This window comes from Hipposideros armiger, unplaced genomic scaffold, assembly GCF_001890085.2.
Source record: "Hipposideros armiger isolate ML-2016 unplaced genomic scaffold, ASM189008v1 scaffold_944, whole genome shotgun sequence".
Lineage (NCBI taxonomy): Eukaryota > Metazoa > Chordata > Mammalia > Chiroptera > Hipposideridae > Hipposideros > Hipposideros armiger.
In genome coordinates, this window is record NW_017732294.1 from 531,482 (window position 1) to 557,474 (window position 25,993).

General features: G+C 40.1%; 1 long non-coding RNA gene across 10 annotated transcripts in view; it reads left to right on the top strand.

Moving 5' to 3' along the window:
* The window catches only part of LOC109375406 (uncharacterized), a 32,324-nt gene that overhangs the window by 1,460 nt on the left and 4,871 nt on the right, over positions 1 to 25,993 (top strand). For 4 of the 10 annotated variants that reach the window (XR_002122575.1, XR_002122577.1, XR_002122569.1 and 1 more), the window contains exons 2-5: positions 7,727 to 7,867; positions 16,147 to 16,234; positions 16,715 to 20,317; positions 24,700 to 24,820. This is a non-coding gene — a long non-coding RNA (uncharacterized LOC109375406). Of the gene's footprint in view, positions 50 to 7,726; positions 7,868 to 16,146; positions 16,235 to 16,714; positions 20,318 to 24,699; positions 24,821 to 25,993 lie in introns of all 10 variants that reach the window. The other 6 variants (XR_002122571.1, XR_002122572.1, XR_002122578.1 and 3 more) reach the window with 6 other exon arrangements.

Genomic DNA, 25,993 nt, shown 5'->3' on the forward strand with positions numbered 1-25,993 from the left:
CCGCGAGCCGCTCACGCGTAATTCAGATTGCGAAATGGCGAGGGGGTAGGTAAGTTGTACTTGCTTGGCCATCTTGGGCTAGGAGGACCTGCCGCGAAGCAGATCTACCTTTCTAGTTGAACGAAGGGATTAGCCTAAATTGGAGTTGCCGTAGGCTGTGGCCAGATCCACCAGAAATTAACCCAGACTCTTAGCCTCTCGCTAGACTATGGATACTGTGGGTTTAAAAATGCGGAGGCGATCGTGACTATAGGTTTCGGCAGCTGGCTGTGGATAGGAAATGCGGAAAATCGGAGCACTTGGAAACCGGCCACATTCTGAGGGCCCTCTGTCGGACTTGCAGACCTTGCGTCGCTGAACTTGGCTCTGGACACACTCTCTTATCCCATCAGAATAGCAGAACACAGACAGTATAGTCGCAATATTGTGAGGATCTACTGTTCTGTTTGTCAGAAGCCCTTGATTTTCTCCCCTTGAGAATATTGGGGTGAAGATTCGGCTGTCCTTCCAAATGCTTGTTACACTTTGCTTCAAACCTAGGATTTGGGCAAATGGTAATTGGTGGTATGAAGGTGACCTGGGTTCACACCCTATCCTCTAAAATGATTTTTTTCTTGAAAACTTTGAGCACGGTTTCGTCTAGGGAGATAGATGGTTTTTGTTTTTAGGCACCCGTGCTGTCATGTCTCTCAGAGGGCTATCAGTGAGGATCAGTTGTTAATCGCTAAAACTAATGATTTAGCACTTAGGTATGTAATACAAAGGACACAGGATTCCAAGTTAAAACAGGTCTTTTCCAGTAATCCTAGCTGTGATCTGCTGGTCTTTGGCCTTCTCTAGGCCTCTTTCCCTATCTAATAATAATTATGCACAAACGTGTACAGCACTTAAACTATGTGCTTTTACACATGTGTTCACTCGTTTAGTACTCTGGACAATCTTAGGGAGTAACAACACCATTGTTCATCTTTTGAGGGACACAGATGGAGTAATTTGTCCAAGGCTTTCCATCCAGTTGAATGACTGAAAATGCACTTTTATCCAGGTAGCATGGCTCCAGAATCCTGTGCTCTGAAACATTATGCTTTACTCCCCTAAAATGAAGGGGCAAATATAAAGGACCCTTCCTTTATTTTTTCAAATTTTGTTTGTAACTTGCATGTGCTGTTTTAGAAAGGAGACCAGTTTGCTGCTTTTTAATCAGTGCATTTGTCTTCTGCAGACAGAGAAGACAAAAAGGAAAGAATTGTTGATTTGGAGCCTAGTGGGGTGGCCACCCTCATCTACCCTTGTCTTCTGTGCTTTTTGTTCTGCAGAGGGTTTAAGATGGCCGACTGTGGCAGGCTGGACACACCCTTCTTGTTTTGCCTGATCTGAGATCTGGTCTAATGCTTTGAGACAACCAGTCATTTGCTTCAGGAGAGATTTTTTTTCTTAACCCATTAGTAATATTTTGGTGTGTTAATACAAATGTCTAATGCCAAAGGAAAGGTTATTTGCTTTTCCCCCCTTATACAACAAGACTGAAATACCTGCATTTCTTTTATTATTTGGTTAGGATAGATATTGGAGTAGAATTACTACATCAAAGGGTATGAACATTTTTAACACTCAACATGTATTCTCACATTTCTTCACAAAAGACTGTACCAAGTTTTACTCACACAATCATTGAGTAGTGTTTGTTTTAAAAAATTATTTTATGGATAAAAACCAGTATTATCTTACTTTTGCATTTCTTTGGTTATTAGTGAGTTTGGATTCCTTTTCTCCTGTATATTTCTTAGCAGTTTTATTTTCCTTCATGTGATGATAGCTCATGTCTTAGATTGATTTATCTGTTGGAGTTTTGGTTTAGCATTTATTATTATCTATTTGAATGTGTTCTGTAAATAAAGGCTATTACTCAGATTTCTGTAAGGTTTTAAATATATGCTACAGCTTATTGTTTGCCTTTTAATTTTTGTTTTTAAATTTTTGGTTAGTAGAGACTTGAAATCATGTGATCAAATCTCTATCTTTTGTGACTTTTCTTCCAGTGTTTACATTGCATAGTTCCCTCAATCTAGAAACTTGGTAAATATTCATTGCAGTTTTGTCTGAGAGTAACCATCAAGTATGGGGGAAAGTCCATATTTCACCACCCAGAGATAACCAGTGTTAATAAATGTGTTAACTTCTTTTCATTCTCTCTTCATTTTCTACAGTTGCTCATACATTTGTACTGTTTATATCGTGTTTTGTGTTTAACATTAAAACATGAATTTCTGAATGTTAACTATTCTTTGTAATTGTCATTTAATGGTTTCATAAAGTTTTGTTGTATGGAGGTATTTTAAGATTTTCAATATTTAAAATTATGGAATGTATGTCTTTTCATTTAGTTTTTGTTGTTTATCCATTTTGAGTTATTTCTTTATAAAATAGAGTTGGAGAATTAGAATTATTCATCAAAAAGTTTGAACATCATAAAGACTTGCCATAATAGAGTTCCAAAAAATCATGTCAACTTTTGTACCCAGTCATTTAGGTACTTAAATTTTTTATTTATATTTTTTGCTAACTTTATATGTAAGAGAACGGCATCTTTGTTTTACAATATGTTTCTCTTATTGGCGAGGCTGGACTCTCAAATGTTAATTATTAGCTCATTTCCTTTTGTGGACTATGCAATTTAAGTATGAATGTTATCTCTTTGTAAGAGCTCTGTATTATGTGTTCTGTATAAGGATCTATTACCACCTGTCATTTGTTGCACATTACACTCCTGGTTTATGTTTGTTGCCATTGAGTCTGAAGATATTTTTGTGATGCCAAAGACAGCTGCTGAGTGGGGTACATGTCAGATTCTTGGTAGCCAATTTGAGATAACATTTGTCTGTCCTCTAAATAGATAGCCATTTCTTTCTATCTAAAAGGAAACCATTCTTGAGTTCTGCACAGCACTGGTGTTCCTTGGCTATGGGTGTGGGGAAAAGACATGGCAACATTTTGTCCCTAATGAGAAACCAACTTAGACAGGACACAAAAATGTAGGCTGCTCTCCCCCATCCAGTCAGGGACCCATCCTCCGAATGGTATTCCTAGGTAGGGCTGTGCATTCTAAACCAGGGGTGGTTAACTACAGCCCGTGGACTGCCTGGTTTTGCAAATGAAGTTCAATTGGAACACAGCCGCGCTCGTTTGTTGATGTTTTGTCTGTGGCCTGCACCACCAGAGTTAAGTGGCTGCATCAAACATGATGGCCCGCAATACCTGGCCCTTTCCAGAAAAGGATTGCCTACGCTGTTTTGGCTCATCATTCAACCGTGTTGGTTCCATTCCCCTCTCCATTCATCAGAGACACTTGTAGCATCTCAGAAACTCATTTATTTACCTCATTCATTATTGCTTATGATACGTCTTTTTCCTATTTTACAGAGGGGTCAGCTAGGATACACTTCAAAGTAGGAGAGTATAAGCCCTCCCCTAGGGTCTACAGTCAGCCAGTTATACTGTGTCTTTCAACTTTAAGTTTTGAGCTCAACTCTAGAAATTCCTTTTGTTATGTCCTAACTTCAAGCACGTGGACATTTCATTGCCTTGGTGCCTTATTCCTTGCCACGCTCCATTCTACACAGCTCTTTGAAATGGCAATGTGGAAAATAAGAAATTAATGTGAGATAAGGCAGAAAGGTAGGCTGAGGCAAATGTTTAGAGGGTCTGAGTGCTAATTTTTAAACAAAGAAATGGGGTTTCTTTCACAGTGGCCTGTGCAGGGATCAAACTGGCAACCTTGGTGTTCTCAGCATGGCGCTCTAACCAACTGAGCTAACTGGTCACCCGCTAGGGGTTTCTGAAATAGATACTTATTCAGACTTATACAGGAGTGAGCCTGGACTATCAAGAGCCGAGGGCCCTCCCTCTTACCTTCCCTAACCTGCCACACATTCTCTTGGTAACCCGCCTGTCAGTATATTGTGACTCATTTCACTTCATTAAAAAGAGTTCAGTTGGTTGTAACCACAGCGCAGTGCTCATAACACCAAGGTTGCCGGTTCGATCCCCACATGGGCCACTGAGATGCGCCCTCCACAACTAGATTGAAACAACTACTTGACTTGGAGCTGACAGGTTCTGGAAAAACACACTGTTCCCCAATAAAGTTCTTTTTTAAAAAATGTGTATACATTTAAGAGACAGTGAGAGAGAGAGAGAGAGAGAGAGAGAGAGAGAGAGAGAGAGCTGCAAGTCTGATGCAAGAAAGCTAGATCTAAAAAAACCAATATGGAGAGACTATCAGATAGGCTCATTCTTGGGGTAAAATAGAGGGAGGGAAAGGTCTTGCAGCATTATTTTTGAAGCTCTTACTAGATTTTTCCCAGCATTCTATTATGCAAAACTTCAAACACGCATACAGAAAATTTTAAAGGATTGTACAGTTAAAACCCACCTACCCATTGCACCTAGGTTGCTGTATTTGCTTTATTGCATATTTATCTAATAAAGTACTTGTGTTGTCATCCATTTTGATCTTGTTTGTATCTGACCCATCATGGTGCTGAAAAATAATTTCTTTCGGTTCTTATCTGTACGTGTTTTCCAAGTTGGCATGATACCATTGCAGCATAACTATGTATAAGCAGATCTGCTTGGAAATGAGAATCCCAGGGGAGAAGCCATTTTCTTTCCGAAAGAAAATGGCTGCAGCTGACTGTTGTTTACTGGAAATGGTAGGAGAAGGAAAGATGGAAGTCCAGGTCCGTTGTCAGCGACTCCTGCTCTTCATTCACTTCACTGGCTTGGGGGGCAGGTGGTTTTCTGAGAGGCTTCCACTTGGCTCTTTACAACCAAATCACATTGAAATGCCACTGAGATGATACTCTGCATTAACACAATTCCTTGGAATTTTTGCAAGTGGATTTTTAATTTGGACTACTGTCTAATAATATTCTTTTCGACCTTTTTTGTTAACAATAGCTGTAGAGTTAATGAGTAACCACTACGAACTCAAATCTTATTTATCATTGTCATGAACGTAATAATGGTAAATGTTACCTGTTTGTGTCTATCTCCCTTCATTTAAGCTCAAGGGCAGAGGCTGTATCTTATTCATCTTTGTAAGTCTTTTAGTAATAAATGTTTACATTCATAAAAAATTCACTATTGCATGTGATACCTATCACATGGGCAAAGATTTTAAAATGTCATGCTCCTGTTGGTGGGGTATGTCCAATTTTAGTGTAACTCTTTGTTAGGGGCTGTTTGGCAGTATATATTAGTGGGCAGAATAAATATTGCATGTCCTTTGCCCTAGCAATTTCATTTCTAGGAATGTACCCCCAAATATTCTAAATGAATTTAACTATTCTAAATAAATTCTAGAGAAATGTTCTAAAAGTCTTAAGTATGGGAATGTTCACAATGCTGATAGCAGTGAAAAATGGAAAAACTTAACCTTTTCACAAGTAGGAATTTGGATAAATACATTTTGGTGTATTCATGTAATAATACAGCATAGACATTAAAAAGAAAAATAGTCTGGTAGATGAATATTTGACTTGGAAACATATACCCAGTATATTAATTGAAAGAAAAGGCAACAGAGCAGTTCTATGATTTCATCTAATTTTTGTGAAATAAAAATTCATGTTTGAACAGGCACATGAAAGTAGTTGAAAGAAGATGCCTCAAAGAAATAGTCTCAGAAACACAGAGGAAAAACTGATGGCTGCTAGATGGGAGGGGGTGGGGATGAGGGAGAAGGGGAAGGGACATGACAACATAAGTTGGTAACTTCAATATTTCCACAGGGATAGGAAAGACAGTCTGGGGAATATGATCGATAATGTTGTAAAGATTTTTTAGGGGGCCAGGTGGACTCATGTCTTGTTAAGGAGACCGCATCATGGACGGTGTAGAGGCCTGACCACTGTGCTGTACATCTAAAGCTGCCGTTGAATAATAGTATATGTCAACTATAATTGAATATATATATATATATATATATATATATATATATAGTCACGGGATGTGGAGTACAGGGTGGGGAGTGGAGTCAATGGAATTGTAATAGATATGTATGATATCGGGGGTGGGAGGGTGCATTGGGGGAGGAGGGCTGTCACTTTGTGAGGGGTGGAAAGCATAACTATTGCATTGTTTTGTAAACCTGAAACTAATAAAAAAATTTTTTAAAGTGTTAAACTTTCTGGGATTCTGTGAATTTTACTTTCTATCCTTAACGTATTTCTGGAACTTAAAAAAATGTCTTTATGACTTTCAAAGTTAGACAAACATTGAAACTATTTCCATTTTGAAATTTGTTGACCTGAACAGAAGTGGAATAAATGGGGTGGCGAGGGAGTGGGAAACTGGAGCAGTTTAGTTTGGAAAAGAGCTGGCTGGGGTGGGAGAAGGGAGTGGTGGAAATCAGATCGCTGTCATCAGAGGAAGGCAGGAAGTACCAACTACTCTGTTCTTGGTTCCTTAGCATTTCACTTACATTTATTGCCCACCGAAACCCTGCACACATTCCCACTGTTGTCCCACTGGGCTGTAGTAAGCTAAATAATGACTAGTGTCAACAGTTGCTTGTGGGTGTGCAGATCTTGCTCTAGTCATGGCTGCTTTACTTTATCCAATAAAGAGATGGCTCAAACTCATCAAGGCTCCTGCCCCTGCCCCTGCCCCCATCTATGGTGGGAGAGCTTTCTGCGTAGGTCTCGGATCACTAGTAGATTAGAAGACATAACTTTCTGCTGCTGGTGGTGAACTAGTTTAGAATGAGCCCTGAGAAACTGCTCCTTGGGGCTGCCTGGGGTTGGAGGGTTGCCTGCATCTCACTGAGTAACAGGAAACCTAGTTGCACTAACTGGTGCTGCCAGCATCAAATTATCATAATTTATTGCCTGGGCTTTGGGCCATCGCTGAATTGCCAGAGTTCTGGCAATTGCTTTTCATGCTAAGCAGTTAGGAACCTAGAAACTTGGAGGTAGTAGGCCAGTTCCTTAGAAAAAAAGGACCCTTGGGGGTCTTTGGCTTGTCCTGTGTGTGTCAGCTCTGAGTGCCATTCCTCCTAGTGGTTGAGTCTTCGAGGTAGGGGGCTAGCCATGGGCCTACTACCTAGCTCCTTGTGATCCTTTTGGTAACACAGGCAACTGCTAAGGGAACAGATCTGTTCAGTTCCTTTTCATACATGGGCAAGGTGAGTGCTGGTGGCAGTTGAGATTATAAATGACAATAAATGACAAGTTTTGGTCCAGAGACCAGGGTTTTGTTACCTTCCTCTTCAGTGTGAATCAAGTGCCGTGTGTTGACTACATGGAGGTTTGATTCCCATTTGAGTCAGGAGTATGGAATGGAGGGTCATAACTGCCACACATAGAAGGGCCCCTAACAGATCAAGTATACCCCCATTCAAAGATCAGGATATTGAGGTTGAAAGAGGGGAATAACTTGCAGGCAGGTCAGCATCGGAGTTTATATCTGAGTTCTAACACTTTGGTATAGCTACTCAGTGACTCTCTACCCAACTTATCTCATTTAAAATGGAGGCAAGAATCCTTATTAAGTAATAACTGCAGGCGGTACAACAGCTCTTGCCAGATAAAGAACATGATTGTGACGCCAATAATAATGCTTAGCAAGAGTGAAATGTGACTTGACGAATGTGGTAATGAGGTAAAAGTCAAACCTTGACTGTTCTGTCTCACGTTGTGCCTTCTTCCTTCTCCCAATCCTACAGGTGACAATAATTGCGATTAGAAGCCATTCCACTGGTGAAGACGTACATTGAGCCCTGCCTGCCCCAGCGAGGTTACGAGACAATTAGGAGAGGCTCAAATCAGCATCGTGCACGTGGTTGTGAAACCATTGTGAAGTCTTGGTAGGTGGTCAGTGGCTTTTGCTCACTGAGCCCCAGTTTTTTTTCATCCTCCTCTCCTTTTGGGACAGCAGATCTGTTGTTTTTCTTTTTCTTTTTCTTTTTCTTTAGGCTAGTCATCTAGCACCCACACACAACTTTTGAAAATTTCCTTTAAAAGGTTATATTATATCGGGTAGTCAGAGAAGTCGCGACGCGTTTTTGCAACGAAAAACATAGAAAAATATGTCATGACTTTCTGACAGCCCAATATTAATAGTAGTGCTTATCACTTATAGGTGTCTTTTCTGTTCTAGTCAAGTGCTTTGTACAAATTTGTTACCTCATCTTAACAGTAACTCTGGGAAGTAGAATTTGTTCTTACTTTACAGGTAATAAAAGTGAAGATCAGACAGGTGATGTCATCAACACAACACAGTCAGTGTGTGTCACATTACAGAGATCTTAGCTACCTCACTATACGAAAAGCCTTAGTCATTGGGACTTCCTGCCTCCTCGTGGGGTTGTTGTCACTGTCTTCTTCCAGAACATAGGGTCATATGTGAAGAGTTCATTGTCAAAGGGAGACAGATGGCAAGAGCGATGTGTAGGCCCCTCTAACTTGTAGAGTTGACCACTTTGGATGGACTGCAACTTCTTTCTCTCCCATTGGTTTATCTCTGTCTTCTCACCTTTTATTATTACCTCATTCTTCTGCATTATGTTTATGTTGGACAGTTTGCTTTCTTCTACAGCAAACAAAAAGAGTTCATTCTGTGCATTGCTGTTAGTAATACTTTTTCTGATGTGTCTCCTCGGCAAGGGAAACTTAAGAAAAATAAACAAATGGGGCTACAGCTAACTAAAAAGTTGTTGCACACCAACGGAAACCATCAACAAAACGAAAAGACAACTATTGAATGGGAGAATATATTTGCCAATGATACATCCAGTAAGTGGTTACTATCCAAAATGTATAAGGAAATTATACAACTTAACACCAAAAAGTAAACAATCCAATTATAAAATGGGCAGAGGACCCAAATAGATATTTTTCCAAAGAGGACACACAGATGGCCAATAGACATGAAAAGATGCTCAACATCATTAATCATCATGGAAATGCAAATTAAAACCACAATGAGATACCACCTCACTCCGGTCAGAATTGCAATCATCAATAAATCAACAAACAACAAGTGCTGGCGAGGCTGTGGGGAAAAGGGAACCCTGGTGCACTGCTGGTGGGACTGCAGGCTGGTGCAGCCACTATGGAAATCAGTATGGAGGTACCTCAAAAAATTAAAAATAGAACTGCTTTATGACCCAGCATTCCACTTCTGGTATTTATCCAAAGAAGTCCAAAACAGTAATTCAAAAACATATATGCACCCCTATGTTTACTGCAGCCCTATTCACAGTAGCCAAGATATGGAAACAACCTAAGTGCCCATCAATAGATGATTGGATAGGGTGGGTCCTAATCCAACATGACTGTGTCCTTATACAAGAGGGAAATTTGGACACAGAGACATAAGAAGATGACCATGTGAAGATGGAGACAGACACTAGTTTTAAGACGCCTAATTTGTGAAGCTTTGTTATCTCAGCCTGTAAAACAATAGAAATATATATACATATCTGCTCCCAGTTCCTGGCACAGCACTCCTAAAACCCTTGTAATTTCCTAAGTGATAAGAGTGCTAGGCACATCTTTTGTTCTAGTATTTAGTGTTTGACCCCTGGTTGCTGACACAGGACTCTAAAATCCCTTGGAATTTCCTGGGTGATGGGAGCATCTTTTGTTCTAATGAGGCAACTCTTAGTGGGTTCAGCCTGGATGGCTTCTCTATGGGGGCTGCTCACCAGAGACACTAAGCCATGAGTAGAGCTAGGGACTTGCAGCCTGATCCCCCATCTTTTGAGAAGAGGAGAGGGACTGGAGGCTGAGTTAATGATCAATCCTACCTACACGTGGAAGCCTCCATAAAAATCCCCAAAGGATGGGGTTCAGAGAGCTTCTGGGTTGCTGAAAACAGAGGTGCTGGGGGGTTGAACCCAGAGTCCATGCGAGTTTCATGTCTCCCCTCCATACCTCACGTGATGTATCTCTCCACCTGATTGTTCATCTGGAGCCCTTATTCTGTGTTTTATAATAAATCGCTAAACGTAAAGGAAACAAAGCATGATAGCTGGAATTGGCCCATGGGCTGGAGTTGTGACATTTTACTCTTACAACTCCTGCTTAGTCACTGCTTTGTCACAGTGGCTTTCCTCATCTCCCTTCATGATGTCTTAGAGCACTTTTCATCTCCAGTCTCTGCTACTGATGACTTGTTTTTGTCCATATTTCACAGTTATAAGTGTTGTGTCTTCTTGCTCTCAGGCCATGAAAGCATTCACAAGTCAGGTAGAAACACAGAAGGAAGATTTATTAAAGTAAGAGGGTTGGCTGGGCAGAGTCTGCGGGAGACTACTGCCTCGAGTCTCTGTTTGGTCTTAACTTTTATATTTTCAAACCAGGATGTAAATTGCTTCGGCCTGTAGTGGAATTTTCTGTTGAGTTCAGCTTGTCAGTTGGGATGGGGGAAGGTGCAGTTAAGCCGGTTATCACCACCTTTGCATTTGTTATGTAGATTTAACTTGGAGCTAGGAGCAGATCCCATACAGATGCAAAATCTCTCTCAAGTCACTGGGCCAGCACTGGGCGGAAGTAAATAGAAGCATTGAAACTGGCATGCATAGTAAATGGATAGGAAGCAGCATCATTAAGGCCTGGCGGAAAGGAGGCAATGAAAAGAAAGGAAACACTTGTAAAAAGTCCCAAGCTAAATTGCACTTGTTAAATTATACCAGAGATCCAAATCTCAAAGTAGAAGATATATAGTGCCAGCATTACAATCCCCTGTCTTAACGTTCCGCCATCTCTGATCAGCAATGAAAAATCTTTGAAAATTGGGACAAGGATACGTCTTCTGTAACTGCTTCAGAGCAGTCGGGGGCATAGAGCTTCCCTAACTACAAGAATAAGCTGAGAGCACAGGTGACAATAGCCAGATTGGGTAGGGTAGTCCCTGGCTTTCTGCGTGATATTTTCTTGCTTCTACTACCAGCTGCTTTCCCCATACTCCGTCTTCCTGTCTTCCTCTACCTCCTAGCGACTGAACACTTGTTTTTTCCTTATTCATAACTTGCGTGTTTTGGCCTTGGGTTGGTTTCTTCTAGCTTCTAATGCATCGATTAACAATAGGCTTCTTCATACTTGATGTCAGGGGTTGCAATTGCCAATGTCTGCAGAGTGCAGATCGGGTAAATGTGTAAGATGCTTCTCATTTATTTATTTTCTTGCTTTTCCTTGAAATGCTGCTTTGGATTTTCTCTTTCTGTTTTGTTTTTGGCTTTTCTTTCGTTTATCTACTTCTGATAGAGATGTTGGAAAAGAGATTTCTCTGCTCTTCAAATAAAAACAAGAGTGTTTGGGATTGCAATCCCCTAGAACGTGCATCTTTCATCCAAAGGCTGAAATATTGACAGGATTTCCATCTCTCTACAAGGAACCTGATTTTTAAATTATTTTAATGGTACAGGCACACACAGTGTAGTTATAAATGCTTTTACAACCTCATAGTTTCTACTTTGTGATTTTGGCACATTTGTAGTGTTAAGTTTTTCCCATGTGGTAGGAGAGTTGGCAGTTTCCCCTGGACAGTATTTAAAACTAGGTCACAGTTTTAAAAGCAGTTGTGGAGATTAGAATAGAGTACATTAGGAACAAATAAAGACAGAATGTAAATACTAACATACTAGCCTCCAACTGGCTTTGTGAGATTTTTGTTTCAGCTCTGATCGTGTATATGCATATCTTTGGTCCAGTGTAATTGTATTTCTTACTAGGATCTCCTAAGAGTCCAAATAAAGAAAATTCTAAAATAAAAATTTTTTAAGTCTATATTTGAATAAAGAAAATTTAAAAAAATAAAGAAAAGAAAGTTCTGTTTCCTCTCTGAGGAAAATGGTTTGAGGATTGGAAGTGGTTCCAAGACATCTGGGAAAGTTGGCAATGGGTTTGTATCATCCACTAACTTGATCATTTAAAAAATTTGTATATAAGGTATACGACATGATGATTTGATGTACATAGTGAAATGATTACTAATGTGGGGGAGGAACAAACTTTCTTGTACCCCGAAGCTTCTTCTGGCTGATCTAATAATCAATTAGGCATGAGAGAGATTCGCAAGAGAAAATAAGCAGATTTAATACATACATAGAGGAACCTCCCACATATGAGAGTCAGAGACCCCCCCTGCAGAGCAGGTGGTTGGTGACTGTCAGTTTGCCCTGCCTATAGGTGGGTCTAACACAGGTGGTGCTGATGATCTCTTATTATGGCTCAGGGCCCTAATTCAACTTCTAGGTAGTTAAAGGGACAGCCAGAAATTTCCCTTGAGCCTGAAGGTAAAATTGCCTTTAGCTCAAAGTAATTTGCATACCACTGATAAGTCAGTTCTCTTCTCACCTAGTTATTTTTTTTTATGCAAGCATTTGAAATGTACTCTCAGTAAAATTTCAGTAGTTGATCCCATATTAACTGTCCACATCATGCTGTGCATCACATGTCTTAATTAATTCCCTTTTGTCTCTGCTTTATTGCCTTCCTCACTCATCTTCCTCATAGTATTTGCTCCCTTATGACTGGTTTTGCCATTACCCTGTCTTTGGTGAGGGTTTTTTAGCTTCAGCTTTCACTGCTAATTACCTAGTCCTCATTGTTTTTATTCAGATTCCAAAGAGTGAGAATCTAATTGGCTTAGTTCATCTTTTTTTGTGCAGTGCTTTTTAGACTTGTCATAGGCTGTGGGCGATGTGTGCATTGATCCCAGCAACTGCTCAGTGGAGAAGATGTGAAACATAACGTTATCACCAAGAGCTGCGCTATCGCTGGGATAATGGACAAGGGTGGTGGTCTTTAGAAAGCGGTGAGAAGAGAAACGACTGTCAAACCCTGCTTTCCTCATTTCTTTGAAGTTGCTATAATACAGCCACAGCTGCCTCAGAGTTTTACCCCAAATGGATGCTTGTATGAGTCACAAAGGCAAGTGTGGCTTTGCCACAGCAGAAGCTGCACTTTAAAAAAACGTTACATCCTGGTATGTGGAGGGGATCGTGTGTGATTTTCACTCCACAGTCACCCCCTAACAATTCCAGATGTTTCATATTTCTGCTGAGGGTCTGTTTCCTGCAACTATATACCTGATACAAAGTTCTATACTAATTTGGCTCTTTGATCTCAAGAAGTGAATCATTCATCCTTCCTCATTAATAGGGTTTATCAGATGTAAATATGTAGAACAATGTGGAAGATAGGGGTTTGTTGTTCCTGTCATTGGTCAGAATGGCTCTGGGCCTCAGTGTTTTTAAAGCTCCTTAACCACTGTTCATGCTTCTTTTGCTATTAACTGTGGCTTCCCCAACCTTTATTTCTCTCTCTACCTTCTAGGTTCTGCTTACGGGTCCTCCTAGATTGGAGCACCTCAAAAATTGGCCTTCTCTTGGCCTTCATGAACTCCTTTAGAGAAGAGACTTAAAGTTTGTTGCAAGGGTTGCCAAACATTTTCTGTGAAAGTGCACAGTAAATCCTTTAGCCTTGTGGGCCACACAGTCACTGTTGGAACTATTCACTTGGAGAATCAGCCATAGCTAATGAAAGCAAAATCTGTCCGCAGCCAGCTTTACCCATTGGCTGCATTGCTGACTCCTGGTCTGTTCCCTACTTGTTTATAGTGAAGTTCTTTGTTTATTCTTTCTCAATATTTACTTAGTTACTGTTCTCCAATTTATCATTACCTTGAATTTAAGAATGTCTTTGTAAAATTCTGCTTTGTCAAAAAAAATTCACTTGGGGATATTGTAATGGCATTTGATTTGTAATTTCATTTTGGTCAGAATGAACATGTTGACCACATTTCTTCTCCCCTTGTAGAGACATTTATTCGTCTTTTTGTGTCCTAATAATCATAATTTTCATTATGTGGATCACAATATTTCTTATGGTATTTTATGCCATATGTAGCCACAATTAATTATATCTTTTTTTTTTTTTAATTTTAACGACTGGTTATTTTTCCTAGTTTCTTTCAGAATGGAAGTGCTATTTTTCCTGGTTATAAGGAAGTACTTTTTATAACCAATTGAGGTAACACAAGGATATAAAGAATATAGTCAAGATAAACAATAATCCCATCATTCAACTAAAACCACTGTTAAACTTTTGGTGTATAGACTTCTTCAGTGTCGGAGTCTCTTTGATGTTACTGAGCGTTATTTTATCTGCTTATGCCACCTGTTCAGAATCTGTGCCAATTAAGCAATTTTATGATTGATTATAATTTGCTACAGAAAAAGAATATGGTCTGCATGTGGAAACAAGTGCTCTGGTTACATCGATGGTATGTTTTTTGTAGTAAATTAAGAAATTGGCATGTTAAACATTTTTTACCTCTCATTATATGTCAGCTATGATGAATGCCCATGTAATTCATCTTTGTACAGTTGACTCATCATTTCCTTACCAACCATAATTTTTAGTCTCAGAAGCTGCAATGAATTCTCCGAGGGCCCTGAGCATGGTTTGTTCCCATGAAAAAGAGCCCAACAAAAGATTGATAGTGGGGACATGTTCCTGGCAGCAGGCATGAGCGGAAGTATGCGTTTGGAAGTATTAGAAAAGAGAATGTGATCATAAAAACCAGTGGTTATAGTTAAGAGAAAATCCCCCGTTTTCTAATTGTACGTGCAGAATTACTTTAGTCAGTTTAGAGATAGCAGCACGTGTATGCTTTGTCCTGGGGCGTCCAAGTAAAGACAATTGCGTGAAGTATTCGTAACGGAAGAATATGAGTGCTTGCTGGAACTTGATAGTAACGCCATTAACTGAAAGTAAGATATCAGATATTTGAACTTAGAATAACAGCTTAATACCTGAAAAGAAGTTTCGCATCACTGGTAACAAGTTTAGGAAACAAATGTACTTTTTCTTTTTTGGGAGAAGGGTACCCGCTCCTCCTCTCCCCTCCCCCTTCTCCCGTTTCACTTCCCCAAAGACTTGCCAGGCCAGGAGACTGCAGTGTTTTGCTTAAAAACCCGCTTGCCATTTGTTTCTAAGTCAGAAGTAGTTACTAAGCTGTGAGTTTATGCTCTATAGATGTAACCTCATTTATTGACAGTTCCAATTCACTGATTTAAAAATGTGACAGTAAGGAGAATTATAACTCAGAACATCTAATAGTTATAACATAGATATGTATTATGTTTAATTGCGGTTGTTAAAATGCAATTTGAAACTTGGGGGGAATTAAGGTTGCCTATATAATTTGGCAGCTCAATATAAAAAAAACAGATGGTGCGTTGGACTGGTCACATAGGCACATACCAAAATTCCAGACTTCCAGAAGGAAATAGTCTCATAGGCTAGTAGTCTCAGGCCTGCCATGTTAACCCTTTCCTGTGTTCATTGGTTGCATGTATAATGATAGATCAAAATTAGAGCATTCTGTAATTGATCACATTCAGATCCTGGTTTTAAGGGTCTGGCCACTTTGATAAGAGTGATTTGAAATATATGATTTGTTATGTTTGGGGCATGTAAAACATTTTGGGAGCCTTTTAGGTTATGTCAAAGCGTGACCTACGTTTATTTGCGAAGTATTTTTAACAAAATCTTTGGATACATGACTATTTCTTTGCTTCATTTTTTTTCTCCTCATAGTGTTGCAAATAGTTAACGGAAAGAAGTGTGTTCATTTAAAATTTGGGCTGTCATTCCTTCCACACATATTAATTTGGAAATTGACATTCTAAGACCTATTCTTTCAAAAAGAAGTCAAAGGGTATATTAAATTTTTGCTCTACAGTTTCACATAAATGTAATTAGAAAACTGAAAGTTAATCTAAAATAACAGGCCTCTCCATTTGACAAGATTTCTGGGCACAATTCAGTTCAGGTAATCCTATTTTCCCCCCTTATCAGAAATTGGAGGAATTGCTGTAACTGCTTTGATGCATTTTCCTGGTAAAGTTAAAAAGGTTGAAATCTGTCAGGTGTGGTCAGAACAACACGCCCACCCATCTCAGGCTTTTAGAAGCTCTGTGCTCTCTTGTGCTGGCTCCATCCTAACAATCTTATCATGTACATATTTATGCAAATTAGCCTGACATCATGGAAGCCTTTAGAATGAGCCTTGTTCCAAAGTGCTCCATTGGCTTCCCAAGTCAACTGTTCTGCCCTCAACGTTTCTTTCCAGGTTCAGCTTTGGACATCCAGGCCCCTCTGCATTCAGCTCTTTAGCCTCCATTTGACTTCGCATTTCGTGCGCTGCGGAGTTAAGTCAGGTGAGGCGTCATCATGTCCCATGGGCTATAATGTTGCTGGGAATAGGGCCATCTTTCCGGGAGAGGGAGAAACTTTCATTCACTTAAATTACAGAATAAGTTATAAACCATAATGCATTGTCCAATGGGTTGAATTTTAGAGAAAAGCCATTAGTAACAGGTTTACTGTACTCAAACTGAACATCTTATGTCCGTGTGCCTATTGAGTTCATTATCATGTAAACATCACCTACATTGTAGAGATAATCCAAGTGTGAATTGGAGAGAAAAGTTGAACAAGATCAAAATGCTTTTAAGTTAGTTTAAATTTAAAGGCTCAGTTCATGGCTTTCCAAGAAAGCTTTGAATTGTTTGGGATTCAGGTAACCCTCATATATCACAGGAAGTTACCGGTAAGTATTCGATTCCACTGAAGTGTGGTTAACTTCCCGCATCAGGGCAGTCCTTTCCTAAATACGTTTGTTGTTGTTTTTTTAATAGGAAAGAAAACGGCTGTGCACAGAGGGAGAGCCGAGCACGGTCTGTCCTTCAGCGACACCCCTGCGGCAGGGTAGGAGGAGGGTGGGCTTTGGGGGTCAGACCTGCGACTCCAGTGTTCATTGCGGCCTTTTGGAAAGTCAGGCTTGACTCCTTTTTCAGTAAAAAAACAAAAAACAAAATCCCTTTGGGATTGAGAATCTTTCCTATTCATTGGCTCTTGAAGTTTTGAAATTTCTAGCCCTTAAGTTTCTTCAGGTTTAAGTTAAATTCACGTACGTGTGAACCTTTTCAGTTGTAGTGTGCATAAGTCCTTTCCCCAGACACGGTACTGGGATCATTTTGTTACCTGGCAACATGGCCCCTGTGAGAATAGCATCCTGGACGAGGGCCCCAGATTCATGGATAGTTGCTGTGTCAGGCACTGTTCATATATGAAGGCGTTTAATACTGACAGTAACGCTTTCCTTAAGGTTCTATGAGTATTATTATGTATAATTGATAGATGGGGGAATTGAGGCAGCTTACACAGTTTAGGTGACTTGTCCAAGGTCACACAGCAAGTCATTTGCAGAGCAGGGGTTTGTACAAACACTACAGGGTCCACACTCTTAGCCCCTCAGATACTCCTGTTTCAGTCTCCTTTCCCAGGCAATGCACTTATCATTCCTTCTTGCCTCTTTCATTTGTCTAATTTGAGTTTGACACTCTTCTTTTTTAAAATAGGGTTCCTTCTCACCTTCTCCTTCTCTAGTTGTTCATATTCACAGTTTAACCACCTGCCTAGAAAAGGTGGCAGGCTATCCAATAAAGAAATCCTCATGGAATGATCAGCAAAGCAGACGGGGTGAGCGTGTGGGCACTTTATTCGTCTTGTGATATAGATGTGTGGGGTGGCAGTTCTGGTCTCCTGGGATCCTGGGCGCGTCAGTGACTAGCTATAGTTTGTGACATGATACAGGGTGCTTCTGTGTGCTGCTTTTTGGGGTCCAGGTCTAGAGCTGGACAACTGAGGGGCTTTGTGGAGCCTTAAGAAGGAGTCATGTGGCCCTTGGTGACTCATTTTACCTCTTCCAAGGTGGCTGTGTGTGCTGGGCTGAGTGTCGAAGGCTTCTTCTTTGGGCTCTGGCTTCTGCTCTGTGCCTTGCCTCCCCATCATCTTCAGTCTGTGACTTAGGTTAGTCTGTCCAGGAAGTCACTTTGTTTCACCCTGGTCCCCTAAGGACGTCAAATACCAGGAACTATAATCACTTCCATGTATCCTGCCGCGGGATGCCTCGTTTTCCCCTTACGCCACACCATAAGGTAGATTTCAGCAGAATCTGGGACGTGCCGGCAGATCCAAGGAGCAGGGTGCTAGGACGACGTTTGCGTTTTTACACTTGGCGTTATTACACTTTCCCATGGTCAACGACCTGTCACTGCTTCGGCATAGTGCTTTGAAGAAATCAAGCATCAGTCCAAGAAGAAATGTGATCACAGCAGCTGTCTTCACATCACCACATCTCCCTGGCAAGACCCAGCCGCACCTCTGCCCCCTTAATGCCGGTCCCAGTTGTGTGTATTTTGGGGTTCACTGATGGCGTATGCTCTGGGTGAATTCAAGCACTGGGAGATGGACCACTTCTGGCTGTCATTTAGAAAAGTGGAGAAGGGGTGGTTTCCTGTAATGTCAGGCTGATGGGGAGCAGCATGCAAGGGAGGGTATATACCCTGCAGGAATCAGCACACAGGTTTTTGTCACCGATCAAGTATACCCCCCCCAAGTCAGCTATGGCTACCCCTCTATTACTCAGCCTTATCCAGCAAGCACTGTGGTTATTAGCAATGACTTTGAAAACAGTTATTCCTTTCACACTTCCCTGTTTCACTCCTAAAGTGCTCAGTATGTTGCAAATGGAGTTTTGGGACCATCATCTTTACATATAAGTCCCAACCTGAGATGCCTCGGTTATTGTATCCAGTGTCCTGCCAGTGTGTTCTAAGTACCTAGGACTGGGCTCAATTTGGGAGAAGGGTGGGGAATCAGGAGTATTAAGATCTGAAAGACTGTGGATTTCGCATTCCTCAAAGAATCTCATTGTCGGGTAAATGCAGGACATTTAAACAGCAAATATAAATAACTAGGGACATAGTCATTCCCTCGAAGCACGTAGTTCCCATGCTTTCCACTTGAAGTTAAGAGCAGTTAAGTAAATGCAGTAGTGCAGTCTTATGGAATGCCGTACCTGTGTTACGACCAGACACGTGTTGAAGGATGTAGTGACATGGTTTTCAGTCAGAAGAATCGCTGCGCCCACTGAACTCCAGAATAACTGGGAACGAGTTGGTGATGAGAGAACAAAGACTGCCTTCGTTGGGAGGAGGACTGAGCCTGACCCCGTCTGTCTGTGGTGCTTGGTGCCGCCCTCAGGAATGGATGAAGGTAACCTTGGTTCCTGCCTGCCACAGAGGCCAGTGCCCCTTGTGTTATTTGTCCTTTGCATGAGGTGCGCTTCCTGTACTTATTTTTTAAAAGGGCCCTAAAGCTTCCTTTGCACTTTGATTCACATCTCACCATCAACTACATATTAAAATCTCTCAACAAAGAAGAGCTTTGCAAGCTTTAAAAATGACATGCTGGCAAAGGTGGGAATAAAACTGACTTCCGATTCATCCATTTTAGACTCCAGAAAAAAAAAAAGCATTTTAAAGTGAAAAGCATTGCTGTTAGTATGGGCAGCTCTCCACAAAATGGGTGGGGGAATAAATTCTTTTCGCTGTGACCTTGGAGTGTGGGTGGGATTCATGAATACACTTTCCTGCTGAGCTGTTTCAGTCATCCGGAGGAGCGCAGAAGATTTGTCATCTTCAGAAGGTAAGGTCGGTTTGCTGCCATTGCTACCTGGCATGTGAACTACAAACAGGTCTCTCTAGAGTCCGTCCTACACCCTATCCACACAAAGCCTCTTCCTAGGACCTCGCAGCCCCCCATCCACACCCAGCACAAAGAAGAAATCAGAATGGCAACAATGTCATGTAGGCAGTGAAATTCGTTGATGCCTAATTAGTATCAGTGCATATCTTCCATGTCGTTACTACCTGAAAAGGCTCTGATACAATTTTGTCACTGTAGTGCCCTTTGGGAACTATATGTTGGCAATACCATCTCTCGGCACTGCTTTAAGGACATTTTTCCTATTAGTGGACAGGAAGGTCTAGTGTAGCTCTAGCACTTTCTGTCTTAGTCAAGTGGGGGGCCTCTGAATGCTGTGCTTCTCAACTATCCCCTGAAGGGCTTGGTTGAATTTTCAGAGTGAGTTTCTATTAATACTGTCATTAGCCATTGCTATTCCTTTTAAGCATTCTGTCTAGGCCATATGACTTAAATTTCCATAAAGTCAAGGTTATGCTGACAATTCCCTACACTAATAGTGCAGGTAAGCTTTCTTAGCCGTTTTTGATAAATGTCTTTGGAGTGTTGGTTTCTTGAAAGCATGTTGATGCCCTTTTCTAATTGTCCACTTGCCTCTCCTAAGGAAGCTCCTGTAGACACTGCTTTATTGTCGCATTAGCGACAGTCAGTGCTGGGGAAATGCTGTCCCGAAAAAAATCTTACACATGCTGGTATGTTATTTTTATAGCTTGTTTGATTTTTCAGACAGGATGTAACACCCAATTAATTGGCAGCTAAATTCAGCAAATGGATTCTCTGCTGTGCATTCAGTTGTGATGAATTCCAATTTCAGTTTCTCTATGGACACATGAGAAGCGAGGACATATTTCATACGTAATTGCACAGCCCTGTCCCTTGGTAATCTGGTGCAGTCTTCAGTTACAAAGTTTAGACTTAGTAAAATTTTAGCATTTTGCCACTCACTAACAAACACATTGCATCTTAAGGGCCTTTGATTTTAGGAAGTAAATATTCATACTCACATATATACTTACAGTGATGTTACCAGTCATGTTTTTAGGTGCAGTGTTTAATTTCACTTAGAAATCCATTAGCTATTTGGGTCGTTTATTTCCATCCAGTGCAAATAGGCGATGCAATCAAGTTGCCCAATTGGCACCCACTTAAAATACCCACTAATTGAAATTTGTAGTGAAACAATACTATTGGATATTAGTTTTCTGTGGGAAATTTGGCCTCGTAAATGGACACTGATGGTACCGCAAGCCTGGATAACTATACGTCATCATATTTGTGTTAAGTCATGTTGCTAATGTTATATAACAGTCGTCTACCATGTATTTGTTGGCGCTGCCTATCGACTTGCAAATAACAGGACAAATTTATGGAGTGCCCTATCTACTCTGTTGTCCCTTCAGGGGCGTCGTTACCTGCCAATTTCTCAGGGTATTTTCCAGTTGCATTTCATTAGCATCCCTCAATTCTCTGCCAGCACAATAGACTTTTAAAAGAAAATTTGCTACAACTGATTTCCATATCCTTAGGAATCTATGTGCATTTTGGGCGAGTGATTTTCATCTCAACTTTCCCGTTGCCCATCATGTCTTTCATGAGACTTATCAAATTTGGTGCTTGTTTTGGACAAAAAGACCCATTACCGTGGATCTTCTATAATAATTTGTCCTCACAGTGTCATCCTTTAAAATTATTAGCTTGATTTGAAGAAAATTTCTCCTCCTACTGCACTACATGCAGCATTGGGAACCAGCAATTCAGTAATAAAGGCATTTGGTGGTGTAACATTTTTACACTAAGTTTGGGTATCTGTATACCAGTGACCATTGCTTCTTGATGCTGAATGTGTCATGCATGCATTGGATTCATTCCTATTGTCATTTGCAAGTAATTTTACATTACTCTATACCCCGTATTGATAATGAGTATCCTGGCATATTTCTAACTTTTAGATTCTGCACTGTTCCAGAGATAGGCAACTATTTGGTATTTTTCTACTAAATTTGTCCACACGGCCTCACTTTTTTTTTTTAATTTTTATTTATTTAAGATTTTTATTGGGAAATTGGGAGAAGGGGAACAGACAAGTTGGTGTCCTTTTGTTCTTCAATCTAGTTGTGGAGGACGTTGCTCAACTGGCCCAAGTTGGCACCATCATTGTGCTCTTCCCAAGTGAGGCAGATCAGTCGCCGCCGGCTTCTGGACGGCCACTCACGCTGGCTGCTGGCTACACACGGTAGCCCATGGCAACCCACTGCAGCAGGGGCTGCAGCCTACACCGTCGCCAGCGACTCATGGCAGCCCAGCTCCAGGTTGAGCTGTTGTTGAGCATCTTAGCTGTAGAGGGTAGTGTCACTGGCCCTCATATGTGGGATCCGAACCGGGGCCCTCTGGCGTCCCAAGCCGGTGGGCCCCACGGCCTCACTTTAGCAGGTGCCAAGTTTCCACTCGAATTTTTGTTCTGAAGGACCTTTGACAGGCAAAAGTATGTATGGGTAAATTTAGTCATAAGTATATGCCGGATTCTGTTAGCTTCAATACTGTCTTATGGCCATTTTATTACTTCCACTGCTTATTAAATCTATGGTAATTGCATGGAGTTTTCATAGGCTATAATGTATCAGGTCTTTCCAGACTTGTCCCTGAACTGCGGACAAATTGGAGCTAATTCACAATGGTATGCTACCCAATTGGCATATTCATCGTTGCCCTTTGGGGATTTAGATGATTTGAAGTTAACGTGAATGCCTGAAACTGGTGCCAGCTGTGCTACAGAATCAGAAATATTGCTTGGTGGGAATCTGGCGCCATCTCGTGGACACAAGGTAACCGTTATGATAGCTCTATGCAGTACCTAATTTGTCCACCCGATGGCGCCCTTTGCCAAATAACGAGCTATCACAACTTGTTTACCAATTTTCCAGTAGCGTTACCATCTGATTCCGCCATGTTGAGTCACTAATATATTGTAAGATCATTGAGCTTTTATTATTACACATTTAAATTTTAATAAATACTCGTAGGTTTAGGTATATATTGGTAGTGTGATTTTCGTGTTTATAGCTCACTTTGGTTGTGCGATATGTAGTCTTGCCAATTACTGTAGGTCCAACATAACATGTTGAATGGGGTTTTCACTCGTAAAAACAAGAAAGCTTCACCCAGATTTTGCAGTTTAGTGGACAAAAAGGAAACAATGGAAAGCCAGCGTTACTCAATTTACCCCAAAACACAACGCCTTTTGGATATGTTAGGTTTACCATTCCCATCAGAAACCGGGTCATACGGAACTTACATTAAGATTACAAAATGATAGTACTAAAGAGCCAGAAATATTTCAGTCTTCATAAAAGCTGTTTATTCGATTCTAATGTTGTTAATTTTATCTCCAATTAACTCAGGTGAGCGGCATTTTAAAAGTAGGTCAGTGTAATTATTATGTATGTAACAGTGGCTGTTTTCCTATAAGTTTAGACGTCGGCCACCAAATTTCTGCAGCTTCCTTCATTGTCAAAAAGTATTTCAAGGTTCTCCATCTTGTGGACACCAGGTTTCTTTCTATATCCTGTAGTACCTCATTAGTCCACAACATGTCGCCCTCTTCAAACAATGTGGCATGGCCTGCATCACAAATTTGGTTCTGACAGAGTATTAAACCCGCAACCTGAAGACTACTACTGAGCCAAAAATTCATTTGAGGAATTTCAAGGGCACTTGTTTTATTTCTTGATTTTGTGCAATGACAAATTCTAGCTCATAAAGTTTGGCATTGATGTTTGTGTGCAGTATAATGTAGTGCTGATGTAGAATTTGTTTAATTCAGTATCCCTACTTTTTAGTTTAATTATTCTGGTTTATCACTACCAATTTTTAAATTTCACTAGCAAACCAGAAATATACGGATGATTTTTTTACATCACATATCAGAGATGGTGTGTTTCTCCTAAAACCAGTCAATCTCACAGGAAAACATTACTCCATATATGAAAAATGTCTGAGGGAGTAAATTGTTAAAGGCTTAATGTACTATTCCAAAATCTCCAATATTGTTATTTCATATATTTTATTGTACTTGTGTTGCAGTTTTTGGTTAAATGTAACATTGCCCAGTAAGTACATGCCCTATAAGCTGACATGTTTTCGAATTACATCCTTTTAGCTTCATCCCTTTATCATTATGGAATGTCCTTTTTTGTCTCTTGTTATATAGCCTTTGTTTTAAAGTCTATTTTGTCTGCTATACATATTGCTAACCCAGATTTGTTTGTTTGTTTTCATTTTCATAAAGTATCTTTTTCTATCCGTCTTCTATTTTTCATGTACATGTGAGTTTCTGTCTAGCATCCTTTCGTTTCTGCCTAAAGAATTCCGTTTTTTATCTCTTGTAGGACATGTCTGCTAGTACTGAATTCTTTTGATTTTTGTTTATCTGGGAATATCATAATTTCTCCTTCATTTATCAAGGCTCGTTTTGCTGGATACAGAATTCTCAGTTAACATTCGTTTTTTCTTCAGTAGTTTAAATATATCATATCACTATATTCTGGTCTCTATGATTTATGATGAGAAATCAGTTTTAACTTACTGAGGATCCATTGAACTTGGTAAGTTGTTTTTCTCTTGCTGCATTCAAGATTCTGAAGTCAATTGGACAATTAAACTATCATGAGTCTAGATTTGAATTTCTTTGAGTTTATCCTTTTTGGCATACATTGATCTTCTTGCATATACAGATTAATATTTTTTTCATCAAATTTGGCAAGTTTTTGGCCATTGTTCACATATTTTTGCTATCCCAAAATGTTTAGTATATAATTTATATTTTATTATGTAAATTAGTATGTTATATTTTATAATTTATATTGTAATTTATATTTTATTGACCCAATAGTTATTTACTGTGAGGACCTCTGGTTTGAACTACTTTTTCTTTTAAAAAATGGTTTTATTGCATTATGATTAGATAATGTGGCTGCTGTCATTTCCTACATGCCTAGTTTTGAGTAACAACTGTAGTAAAGCAAGTCCTTCATTCTTTTAAAAACATTTCTTTATTTTCATGTACTTATTCTTCCAGGAGACCCTTAGAAACTTGTCAAGTTCTCACTACAAATACCACTGGAATTGAAATTGGAATGGCATCGAATGTATAGGTTAACTTTTGGAGAGCTATCGTCTTTATACTCTTCTCATATATGGTATGTTTCTCCTTTTATTCAGGTCTTCAGTATTGTTTGTGTGTATCTATTCCACTGATTATCTTCAATATTTATTTCCTAGTTTCTGAAAGAATCAGGCAAACGTCTGAGAAACTGACATTCTGGTGGGAAAAGTACAGATGTTATCTACATAGACTAGACTCTTCAATACAGAATGTGACATAAAATGTATTTGTGGATATGATGTTACCATTTTTCCCACATGGCCCTAGGAGCCTGCACTATTTAGAATGTCCCTGTGTTTTGTAAGCACAGAGGTGATAGCTAATATTAGGGAAGTTATGTAGTAAGTCATTTATTTTTAGCGCTGTCAGCATCCCTCCCCTTTCCCATTTAGAAGTGCTTCCTCCATCTTGCAAGCTTCTAGGGACTCAGTGCTGATTGTTTAGAAGATATGTATCCATTGAAGACCTTCAAACCCTCCAATATAGAGCTAACTGGTTGTGCTCTCACTACAAATGTTTAGAATCAGAGAGGTAAGAATCCTGTTCCACCTGCTGGTTTTGTTTCAATTTTCAGAGCAGCTCTCTGGGAGGGGGCCAGAGGAGAACATTCAGGATACAGAGTGTGATTTCAACTTAAGAGCCTATGAGAAACATCATAGGCATTAGAGCTATTTAGATTGTGGGAGACAACTCCTGAAAAATGGAGGGTTTGATGGTCTTTTTAGATTGCTTATGGAGTCAGGAATAATTGGTTTCTGTTGCTTTTGATAGTAGTTGTAATTAATGGAGAAACAAATTTAAGAACTGCTGAAAGATGAAAATACTCTTGGAAGTGATACCTAGTGGTGTGTGACCACTTGGGACAAAATTTGAGAATCTCCCTGCATATAGTGAGAGGTTGGGTTACATGCATTTGAAGGTCACATTTATTCTTGAGATTTTGACTGTCTCAGTCGGGGAAAATGATTATTCAACAGAACCTCCATGTTTTGCAGATGAGGCAACTGAATTAAAACTCAGAATATTTTGTAGGCATTCTTTTTTTTTTTAATTGGGGAATTGGGGGATGGGAACAGCACTGGGGACTTGGGGGAAGGGGAACAGACAAGTTGCTGTCATTTTTGTTCTTCAGTCTAGTTGTGGAGGATGTTGCTTCACTGGCCCAAGTTGGCACCATCACTGCGCTCTTCCCAGACGAGGCAGATCA